Source organism: Onychostoma macrolepis, chromosome 03 (assembly GCF_012432095.1).
Source record: "Onychostoma macrolepis isolate SWU-2019 chromosome 03, ASM1243209v1, whole genome shotgun sequence".
Taxonomy (NCBI): domain Eukaryota; kingdom Metazoa; phylum Chordata; class Actinopteri; order Cypriniformes; family Cyprinidae; genus Onychostoma; species Onychostoma macrolepis.
Genome location: NC_081157.1, coordinates 11,888,575 through 11,901,448, shown reverse-complemented (window position 1 = coordinate 11,901,448; position 12,874 = coordinate 11,888,575). Strand labels below are relative to the sequence as shown.

The following is a 12,874-nucleotide window of genomic DNA, read 5'->3' as shown; positions in this document are numbered from 1 at the left end:
GAAGATGTATATATTTCAATTTCAGCAGGCAACTATTTTTACAGCTACATGAGAGTGAACTGGGCCAAAATACAAAAAGTAAGTTAAACATTCAATGTGATGGATATATTATTTGAAGATGCATGTGTCATGTAATGGCCAAATAGTTATTTTAACCCATACAGAAGTCACATAGATTTAAATATATTTTGATATATTTAAATATCTTAAATGCAGAAGAAAATATATTTTATACAATGTAAATATATTTTGAAATATATATTTAAATATTTGATTTCGGCCGCTTTTAATTTTTCACATATATTAACTATATTTTATATTTTTTATCGGAAATATTTACATATTTATTTCCTTTGTATGTAAATACATTTAGATATCAGACTATGCAAATATATTAATTTGCAATATATGTCCATATGTTAATTTCTAATATTTGTTAACGTATTACATTTCTGTAAATATATTAGATTTCTATAAATGCAAATATATTTTAAAACATTAAAATATTCAATTAAATAAACTTAAACATGTTTCATAGAATATATTCCCGTTTACTCAAACTTTATGCAAATAAATGAAATCTCCACACATGTAAATGTTTTCATTATCGAGATTATAATTTGCCCTTTCATAATAAATATAATACAAACAACATTTGGACACTGAAAAACTGGAAAACTCTCCAGACAATGTAACTTAAAAACAGTGACAATATAAATTGACTTATTAATATAAAGAGTACATTTATCAACACCAGTTCAGCATGAACCAACAAAATTATGAATGCTTATGATGTTTCTGGCACATAAATGAAAGATTATCCTTCTGTAAGCATCCAGGGCTAATAATGAGTTAGTTAACCAGTGAAAGAATACTATGACAAAGATATCACTTTATGGATATACAGCAAATGTGGGATGAATTATGATTCACACTGATGCACTTCTGAATAGATGTATTATAGCAAACCAAGTTTAATGAATCTCACACCTAACATACAGCATTATGGTCAATTCACACTGCCACAAAAACTATTTTCTTTAAAAAAAATGCTTGTTTTGTTTGTTCAGTGCGTTCACCCTTTTGGAGTATAGCAAGTGTGAAATGGCTTTTAGGTGCTTTGGGGGAAGGAAGAAAAAATATATATACTGCATATATATATATAGTTTTCATTATATCTAAAATCAAGTAATATCTGCATGCACCTAACTCTGAAGAGAGTATAATATGCTAGTAGACAGCAGTCCTTGTGCGTGAGAAGTCTGGTGTGGAGGGTGGATCTGGAGCTGAATTCTGTCCAGGTTGTCACAACATCTCTTGATTATCTGTCTTCACAAACAGCCCTGAAACACAATTCAAACATTAACAATGATTGTTATAAATGTAATATGAAGCTTTTGCATTACAGGTTAAAAATTATATGAATACTGTTCAGTTTCTCGCACAAACTGATCATTTCGTGTCTTAGGACATCAATGTATCGTCACAAGCTGCAAGGTTTAATTTGGATTTGTCTGTGCATGTTTTTTTCTCTCTCAAAGATTCTGTGCCCATTGACTGCCATTATATGACTGACAGACTACAACGGTTTGAGTTAAAAACCTTTGTTTGTATTCTACTGAAGAAACAAAGTCACCTACTTCTTGGATGCCCTGGGGGTAAGCAGATAAACATCACATTTTCATTTTTGGGTGAACTATCCCTTTAAATAACTTTATATGCATTTTTTTTTTCACAATATATTTCACGTATATCATCATGCATCTTTAAAACCTAAAAACGTGAATCCTCGTTTCTTAAGATTTTTTATACGTTCTGTACATTATTATTTCAATTTTCTGCATTTCACCTCTGCTGTAGTTTATTTCTAATAAACCTGACATATTGTTGGCTCTGTGACAGATTGTTTATGTTCCTATATTCTTCCATGCTGATGGCCGTGCAGCAGAGTTGGAGGGGACCTCTTGTTGAAGAACATCTCCAAGACACTATGAACCATCTGACTAGTAAGTAAAACCTCAAACATTCAAAAGTTTATCAGATATTAAAAAAATATATCAAATATATCAAAAGAGTCCTGTATGTCTTTCAAGGCCATCCTGTTTAACACTGCATGAGGACACTACAACCAGAGAGGTACAACATAATTCAAAACGAGACACAGATGATAATAAAAAAAGTTCTTTGAAATGAAAATGTAATAATGGTTAGACAGAACCGAGTACTATGACTGTGCCTCACTTCAAAGTGAAACAGTCTGTAATGGTCATCTGCCAGATGGATGGTGAAGGTGAGAATTATAAGTTTGATTTTTTTCAAACTTTAAATGTAGTAAAGTGTTTGTTCAAGTAGACTTTGTTGTTTGTGGAAACCTCACACGAGCCTGGTGCTTAAAACTTAAAATCCTATTTGCACTCTTGAAAACTGTTCACCAAAGACTAAATTTCAGTCCGGCAGAATTTTCTGCACACTTCACCACCAAGATCAAAATGAGCATTGTGAATGTAAAGCTTCACATTACATTTATAACAATCATTGTTAATGTTTGAATTGTATTTCAGGGATGTTTGTGAAGACAGAAAATCAAGAGATGTTGTGACAACCTGGACAGAATTCAGCTCCAGATCCACCCTCCACACCAGACTTCTCACTCACAAGGATTGCTGTCTACTAGCATATTATACTCTCTTCAGAGTTAGGTGCATGCAGATATTACTTGATTTTTAGATATAATGAAAACTATATATATATATATATATATATATATATATATGAAGAGTTCATTTGCAAGAACCGATAACGCCATTTATATTGTATTTTTTCAGAAATCAAATCCAAGTAACATCAATCAAACTACAGTTGGGTTGTTTTGATTAAGTAATAATAACTTAAACAAAAACAGGTAATTTACAAAATTAAAGTTCGTTGAAAGTATGATTTTATTGCATATTAAAAGTTTGTTTTATAGCAAAAGCAGATAAATCCACATTTCATGTCTGACAAACGTTGTTTTTGTTGTGATCATAGATTATGGATGTTCTTACCATCGAAGAAAAGCAACGCTATTTAAAGAAAGTAGATACTTTAGGATTAGAGCCTTATTTACTGCCAAGAGAAATGCTGATTCCAATGACGTCTTGTAAAATATTGCCAAACTTGACGTTTGCTGATATATACATATACCTCATCCACAATCCCTCTCCATACACCGGTGAAGCTCTCAAGGCATTTAAAAGCACTGAAGCCTACCGCTACTTCACTTCAGGATGGGTTAATGATCCCAAAATTTATCATTTGGAGATAAAAAAAAAACAATGCCTGAGACTTACTATTATGAGCACTTCCTCTGTCTGTTTGCCAGTTCAAGATGAATCGCTTTGTATTCCCCAATTGTAAGTCGCTTTGGATAAAAGCATCTGCAAAATGACTAAATGTACTAACCTGTGGTGTTGCAATTCATGATAAGCTGGATAATTAACTAATGAACTAACAAACCTTTTTCCAGTGTTTGGTAGTTGAGGAGGAGACCAGGGAGCAAAGCAAAAGTGCAACAACTTAAGGTAAATGTTGATGGGCAGTAAATGTAATTCAGACAAGTACATTTTAATAAACAATTTGTATTGAAATGTTTGTCAGGTGGGGACAAGGAATGAGGAAAGCGCCAGGGCAAACTATATCTATGATGCAAGATCACCATGAAGACTTCAGGTCAGTCAACAATTAAGAGATGTTATATATGTTGTTCTATATGTATAGCCCATCATTATCTACAATTTATCTACATACTGTATATACGTTCCAGGTTCAAGCACCAGGGATCATCATAAACCCAGACATCCCCTGGATTGGAGCAACACCTGATGGCATGGTAACATGCACTTGCCATGGTAACGGCGTACTAGAGATAAAATGCCCATTCAACAGCAGGGACCATTCACTCACTGAAAGCTGCAAAGATCCATCATTCTGTCTAGGCATAGGAGAGGATGGGACAGTGGCACTTAAGACTGACCACAAGCTCATGTATCAAGTGCATGTTGCCACTGTGAGTTACTGTGATTTTATGGTATTGACACCACAGGAGCTTTTCATCCAGCGGAACAACAGTATGAACAACAGTTCATACTGTTATGAGTGACACTGGGGACACTATTAAATAAACTCTTCTACTTAAACAGTCTCTATTCTGAGGGCACAACAGATGGGCAAATGTTACAAAGAGCACAGCAGACTGTGACCATCTTGTCAAAGAGATGTAAGCTCTCCTGGAGTTGCAGTCTGGCAAAGAGAGATGGGTATTGTGCTTTGTAAGATTGTGTACTTGTTCCTCACAAGACCAATGACACGTTCCACATGGATCCGGACAGCTGCTAGTCCCCTCGTTGTTTCATGTTCACTTGGGTGCAGTTGCTGTTTCCCTTTAGTGAAGGCAGGTATTTTGAGATGAGCACTGTACAAGCCCACTGCATCTCCTATGGTAAACCCTCGATCTGCCAAGACCACGTCACCAGGTGACAGATTTTCCAGGTAGCCGCAGTTTTCGGTCAAGTGCTTATCACTTGTTGCCCCCCTCTTTACATGACCTGATAATTACATGATAATTAATAAATACATGTTTTGTTTTTGTGTCATGTCTCTAAAGAAACTGTATAGACCCCATCTTTCCACCCTGCCACCCTCACCTCACCTCCCACTTCCCATTACACCCTCATGTACCTGTAATAACACCAGGCATAGCACTGTTGAGTGCCCAGCTGTAGCATGGCCACCACCACTTCTTTGATCAGATGCCAATCCAATAACGGTTCACACATTGATTTGTCCACCGGCAACTATAGCCATGCTTCCTGGAAGTAGGGGTAGGAATTTGACAGCCTCATGTGACAGGAAGGAAGTGAACACCTATTTTTTTTTTTTTTCTTGAAATCATTTATTTGGTTCTTTGCTTGCATGTCATTGAGACATAAGACATGAATAGCATCTAGAAAAATACTTACAAAGGGAAAATGACATATAAACTGTGGCAACTATAGTTGCCGGTGGGCTTAAATGGGTTAAAGGTCCTTCAGCAACACGGCCACACAGACCTTCCATCCATTGCCCGTACAGTGCTGAAAACACCAAGGCATGTAGCAACCATACAAAAATCTGGAATGGAATATTTCCATTACCCCCTCCATCAAAAGCTACTGGAACACCTGGAGAAGTACCCTGTTGAAGAGCTGCAAGACCATGACACCATCGATTTGTTTTTTAATGTTGACTGTATTCAAGAGCTCAGGGAAACTCATGTGGCCTGTCCTCTGTGCCATCCAACTGAATCCCATTGTTGTTTTTCCTACAACACTAACTTGTGGAAACAACCGGCCAAAAGATCTGCATTTTTTTTAGAGGATTTTGTAGCAGACCTCAATGACCTCCTGTATAGCGGCATTCAATGCAAAGGTAAAAAACATAGCATAAATGTTCTCTGCGATGCTTCAGCGAAAGCTTTTGTCCGGGGCACAAAGCTATACTCTGGATATTATGGCTGCGATAAGTGTGACCAAAAGGGTGAATGGTTCAACAGAGTGACCTTTCAGGACACTGAAAACCTCACTCAGCACACAGCACACAGATGCATCATTCAGAAGCCAGGTTCAGCTCGAACATAACAAAGACAGCACACCATTGGCCCAGCTTTCCATTGATATGGTCAAGAGCTTCCCCATTGATTATATGCATCAATCATGCCTGGGGGTGACGAAGAAGCTGCTGCTTAGTTGGACCAGTGGAGCGAGATGAGTGAGTCTCTCCAGCACTCAAAAACTAGAAGTAAGCACTAGGCTTCTTCAACTCAAAAATGAAATACCATCATTCTTCTCTCGCACACCTCGAAGCCTGGGTGAGCTAGAGAGGTGGAAGGCTACAGAATTTCGACAATTCATGCTATACACGGGAAAGCTGGTGCTGAAAGGAATCCTTGAAGATGACCTGTATCAACATTTTCTGTCTTTCAGTGTGGCCATGTGCTTGCTAGTGTCACCAACACTAGTCAAGAGGCATTCGGAGTATGCAGGAAACCTGCTCCACTACTTTGTCTGTAGAGGACGAGAGCTTTATGGTGAGGAGTTTATAGTATACAACATCCACTCTATGCTCCACATCACTGATGAGGCTGTGCAATTTAATGGGCTTGACAACTGCAGCACATTCAAATTCGAATCATACCTGCATACCATGAAGAGGATGGTGTGAAGGGCAAAACACCCTTTGAAACAGGTCGCCAAGAGAATAGAGGAAAGGCAGCCATCTCCTCTTGAAAAACAGAGAGAAAAACTGTAAGTGCCAAGGACAAAGCATTCTTGCTGCATGAAAATGGCTGTGCGATCACAGATGAAATGGAGAAAGATGGAAAAGTCCTTTGCTGAGTTTATCATAATCCTCTACCAATGTTCATCGAGCCATGCCACTCCTTTCTTGTGGGAGTATACAATTACAACAAAAACAAACATCAATGATATGGATCCCCAGAGAACAATTGGAGAAGAGAGCAATCAGAATCAATCATGGGGACGTTCATGGCCATCTTGCATCAACAGTAAATTTCTGACATTGATAATGTGAGATTTATAGATATTATATATATATATATATATATATATTGAATTTAGATTAATCGATAAATTAGTCGATAGATTGATCGAAATAAAAATAGTCGTTAGTCGCAGCCCTAATGCTTATTACTAATCAAAACTTAAGTTTTAATATATTTAAGGAAGGAAATTTACAAAATGTCTTAATGGAACATGATCTTTGCTTAATATCCTAATGATTTTTGGCATAAAAGACAAATTTATAATTTTGACCAAATGTATTTTGGCTATTGCTACAAATACACCGTGTTCCAAATTATTATGCAAGTAACATACCAGTAGGATTGCATTTAAAATAAATATTTAAGTTTTAGTTTTTTCAAAGAAAGTGTTTGTTTTATTTCTCATGTTTTAAGATAACTGGTATCAATCTTAGACAGGTTATTTAATCAGTTTGCCTGGTAATCTTGGGAAACCTACTTAAAGAGGTTGTTCCACATCATTAAGCAAGTCAGTTCTCATGCAATATGAGGAGGAAGAAAGATCTTTCTGAAGATGAAATAGTGCAATGTCTTTTGGAAGGATTGATATATATATCGCGAAAACTACAAAGAGATCATCAAACTGTCAAAAGATTTGTGAGTGATTCACAGCACAGAAGAATTCGATCAGATAAAGGCTTATTAAGAAAGCTTTCTGTCAGACAAATTAATGTTATTAAAAAAAAGTCACTGTTGAGCAGCAAACAGGTATTTGAAGCTGCTGGCACCTCTGGAGTCCCAAGATCCAACTCAACACGGAAGACATTTTTTAAGAAACGTTTCAGCTATGTTGAGCCCATACAGGTTCATCTTGGTTATGATGCTTCTGGTAAAGAGTGGTTTTGTCAATATGTCCCAGTGAAAGAAATTTTAAAGGCCCCGTTTCACCTGCCGTCGGTGAGGGAGCAATATTATATGTCCAAAATGCACTGGAGGATGTGATTTTAATACAAAACATTACTCTGAATACTCACAGTTCTGAAGTGCGCTGAATAACACTGTATGAACTGATATTACACCTGTGGGCCCACACACGCACACTCTCACACTCTCACAACCAGTGTTGTGCAAGTTACGTCCAAACTGTAATATATTATAGATTACTTGTTACCGTTACTTAAAAGTAGTTCCTTACCTTACAATTGTCACGAACTCGGCCTCTGTGGCCCTCCCTGAACACCACCGGAGGGCATCATCACCAGAGTATTAGTTCTGAACTGCATCTCCCACAATGCCCTGTACCTGAGACTGATTGCTGCACAGGTGTTTCCCATCTCTGTGCCCTTTAGAAGCTGCAATCCAACGCTCACTCATTGCGAAGTCTTGTTTGGCCCTGGTTAACACTTCTGAGCGTATCTCTTGTTATTTGTGAGCTCCTGTTTTTGACCTTGGACTGTTTACCTGACTTTGTGATTCTCTACCACCTGCCCTTGTGATCTGATCTCTGGACTGTTTGTTACTTCTCCTGTCTGCCGCCTGCCTTTGACTTAAGCCTGGTAATCGTTTACGAGTTTGGATCTGTCTCTGTCACCCCTGTTGTTGTTGTCTGGTCTTCGCCTGTTTGACTTTGCCTTTTAAATAAAGCTGCAAATGGATCCCCATGCTTCAGACCCGTCATTACAACAATATTACTGTCTCAGAATTGTAATGCGTTACATGACTCCTGTATTCATTTTGAGTTACTTTCACCAAAATAACTATAAAAGTAGAACTTAACATTCTAAAATGACAAAAGCTGCATCCCAAATGACACACTATACACTATGTACTTATACGCAATGCACTCAACCATGCAGTGTCCGAATTATATAAGGTTATTTTGTCATTAATAATCGGAGTCTGATAGCCCACTTCGCGACATAATTAAAGCTGCGACAGTTGAGTGCATGAAGTGTTCAACGTTCCACATTTCATTTTTTCGGTTACTTAAGGTCATCATCCGGGTATTTAAAGTGCACTTTTTATTTTTGGAATTTTCAGTGTGAACACACTGCTCGCACTATTTATACTACAAAATGTCATAGAATAGTGCATAAGTACGCAATTTGGGACGCACCTAAAATGTACTGCAGAGCATCTTACATCCAGTAGAGGGCGATATGGTGTAGCATAATGGCTGTGGGCTATCCAGGCATCTCGCGAATGTACAGTCTTCTGCCATCTTCACCCATTAGCCGCTTTTCCACTTGCCAGTGCAAGCCGGGGCTTACAGCGAGCCGGGCGGGGCTAATAGCCTCATACCTCGAGCACAGAGACCGAAATCATGCTGGGTTTCCACTGTCGTCCCAGTAGCCTCGCGGCACTCCTGTTAAACCCGCCCTAAACACGCCTACTATGTCACACAATACAAAGTTCCACCAGCGAGAGGGAGATGAATGAAATAAATCGCTAAACAAATATATATCAGAAGCTGTCATTGTTTAGTCTTTATTTACAAACTTGGACACCACACTATTGACTGACCACGAACAGGAAATAGAACTTACTTGTGGCATTTTTTATTTGTTAATGTCTCGCAGTCTTGCGGGGTTTTTCTTTTCTTTTCTTTCTTTGAACAATTAAATTTTGGGCTAAAAGTGTGTTATAACAGTGGGGCAGTCGTGGCTTAATGGATAGAGAGTCGGACTTGTAACCCGAAGGTTGTGGGTTTGTGTCTCAGGTCCGGCAGGGATTGTAGGTCAGAAGAATGAATAACCAGCGCTCTCTCCACCCTCAATACCACGACTGAGTTGAGTCCCTTGAGCAAGGCACTGAACCCCCAACTGCTCCCTGGGTGCTGCAGCATTGGCTGCCCACTGCTCCAGGTGTGTGTTCACTACTGTGTGTGTGCACTTGGATGAGTTAAATGCAGAGCACAAATTCCGAGTATGGGTCACCATACTTCCCTTTCCTAACACAAGCGTTACTGAACATGTACCAAGTAAAATATTACTGAAAATCAATTAGTGATGCCTTACACTACTGTGTTACAGCAAAAAGTAATCCGTTACTATTATGCATTACTTTTGTAATGCTAGCACTGCTCACAACCCACCCCAGAGCAGGCCTGAATTGTGGCTTGAGTACGTAGTGGCCGTGTAAACGGAAAACACGGACTATATACACTTCAAAAGTACTAATACGATGATCTATCGATTAATTTACTGTATTTTCTGCAATCTGTCAGCTCAATCGCTCCGACCAGATCTCTCCTCAGCTGCACGTCTCTCATCTCTCTCCTCCTCCCTTATTAACCACTCACATTAGTGATGGGTCGTTCTTGAACGATTCGTTCTTTTTGAACGAATCTTTAATGTGACTCGGGAAGAACGAGTCGTCTCGGAGATTGATTCGTTCAGTCGCGCATGCGCAACATCCTATAGGTTCTGCACTGAATTAGTTCACCTGTTTCGAGTCTTCGGGTTTGAGTCGTTCGTTCATCACGTGACAGCCTCATAAGCTAAACCTATTCAGTCTGAGGGAAAAATACTTAATAATAATAATAATAATAATAATAACCAACTCTTTAGTTTATTACCTTTGTTTCCATATTCAGTGTTATGGAAAAGAACCATCATGACAGAAATTCACATTTATAAACTGTAATTAAAAAGCTACAATTTGAGACCAGAAACGCATCACGTAACTGTAAGAGTAAATAATAATAATAATAATAATAACTATACAACCGTTTGTAAGGAAGCTTGTAAAAAACTAATTTATCTGTCCAATGCTGTCACGTCACGTGACAAAAGAACGAAAGACTCGAGATGAACTAATCAATTCTCTTTCCGGCTCTGACTGCATAGCTTACGCGTATGGGGCTGTCACGTGATCAACGAACGACTCAAACCCGAAGACTCGGGAGACGAACTAATCAATTCTCTTTCCGGCTCTGACTGCATAGGTTAAGCTTATGGGGCTGTCACGTGATGAACGAACGCCTCAAACCCGAAGACTTGTCAGATAAGAGGTGAGGTGAGTTAATCAAGACGCAGGTAAACAATGAATTAATCTTTTCTGTTTCTCATAGCATTAGTTTTGTATTGTTTGTAGTGTGATCAACGTTTGCATAAGAAGTAGATGTGTTAGGGAAGTAGCACTTAATATTTTAATTATATTTTGCTAAAAATGAACGAAATGACTCGAAAAAAGATTCGTTCATTTTGCTGAACGAGACTCAAAGGTCCGAGTCAGTAAAATGATCCGAACTTCCCATCACTAACTCACATCTTTTATTTTTCCGGGAGGAAGGAACTTAACACATACAAACCAATGAAAATAAATATCAACCTAACTCGTAGGGCAAAAGCAAGTTTTTTACCTGTGCACCCCAATCAACTTTAATACCAATAACGGCATTATTAAAGACATGCACACATATTTTATGACTTAGGATAAGAAACATTAGACTCCATTAACATTTCAGTTCTGAATGAGAGACTAAATTACACAAACAGTAAATGAAACAACATAACCCACTACATTCTAGAATTATATATTCTAGTGAGTTACACATGACTGCAGTACATTCTCATCTTAAAAATGTATTTAAATCAAATTGAAGCTAGCTTATTAGCTTATGTATTCAGTTGAGAATGACTTTATATACACACTAAACATCCTTTAAGAAATATGGGGAAAAAAACAACATTTGCTTTTTGCAGTTGCATTTACAAAAGTAAGAATTTGGAAGCTATAAATGCAAACAAACCTTTCTCTTTGTTGCTGGACCACCATCCTAGTCCTCTTTCTCGTCTGTTGACGCACCGTAGTGTTGTTCGTCAAAGTTTTCTGTAGCCTAAACACTCTAGACCCACACAACAGTACTTAGATTAAAGTATGTTACGACTTTAGATTGTAAATCTAAGGGAATAATAGGTGACATATAGTTTGTAAATAATTTGGGTAAAGTGATGGTGGCAAGAAACCAAACGTCCAACAAAATACTGCCAAAACCAGTGGAATTTATTGTACAAACGCAAGTATGTTCACTCTGGTGTCCTTTTAAACTGTAGCAGGAGATCTTGATTGGCGACGTCAAACAGGTTAATGATGATTGACATGAATGGCAATCCAGAGGGGTGAGCCTAAGAAACTAACAGAGCGAGAAAGGAGGAGAGAGGAAAACACACAGGCACACCCATAGGGCCGTAACAGTGCACAAAAAGTATTCTCGTAGCTTCGTAAAATTACAGTTGAACCCCTGATGTTACATGGATTATTTTACTGATCTCCTTACTACGTTATGAACCTTGATCGCGTGAATTACATTGCTGTCTATGGAGGTCAGAGAGCTCTTAGATTACATCAAAAATTTCTTAATTTGTGTTCTGAAGATGAACGAAGGTCTTACGGGTTTGGAATGACATGAGGGTGAATAATTAATGACAGAATTTTCATTTTTGGGTGAACTAACCCTTTAAGTGTTAAAATACACAAACCTTACATTAAGACTGATTATATTAGTGTTTGTGTAGGGCTATGTCAGAGAATTTGATACTGTTCCACTGAAACACCTCTGTTTTACATTATAAATCAAGTCTGTCATATCAAATATTTTCTCTGATTTCATGCTGGACTTAAAAGATCACTGAAAAATTAATACATTAATAACCCTACAGGGTTGATGTACAAATCTGCAGGTATCAATCATGCTAATGTTGTTAGAAGACAACTGCAATTACAAACAAATTTAGCTTATATTTACCATGGCACAATTAATTTTGCATAATTAATAACATCGCAACATGTCTATTGACTGTTGAATATTTGCTTGTATTTGAGTTTTTGAGTAATCTCTGGCCCTAATAAAAGTTCATTTTCATTGACAAATGCAGTTCATTGTATAACAGTAAAATAATGAGGCATACAAGATTTTGGCTATGGCACTATAAAATGCATCCAACAAAAATATTAAATTACAAAAATTAACCATGGTTTTATTATATTAAAAGTGGAGTAAAAAAAAGTTTTTTAAATTTATTATTGATTACCAGTTGCTAAAGTATACAACTTGTAGAACATGGTTAATTTGTGGTTACCATGGTTTAACTATAGTAACCATGTTTTATTTATTTGTTTATTTTATTTGTAGTAAAACCACGTTTTAATTTGGTGTTTTTGGGAAAAAATAAAAGGTTCTAAATTGTTACAATAATAATATGTTAAATGGTTAGAAATGGGTCTAGCTAACATTTATTTAACCAATAATTCAACTTTGAATAACTCATGAAATACTGAATAACTCTTGAACAGGACTTTTATTTTGGTAGGGCA

The 12,874-nt window shown here is 37.3% G+C and overlaps 1 long non-coding RNA gene across 1 annotated transcript; it reads left to right on the top strand.

Moving 5' to 3' along the window:
* LOC131536464 (uncharacterized) lies at window positions 1-2,676 on the top strand. Its single transcript, XR_009269981.1, has 5 exons — window positions 1-78; window positions 1,542-1,658; window positions 1,903-2,006; window positions 2,094-2,136; window positions 2,562-2,676. It is a non-coding gene; the product is annotated as an uncharacterized LOC131536464 (long non-coding RNA).
* The last annotated feature ends 10,198 nt before the right edge of the window (window positions 2,677-12,874 follow it).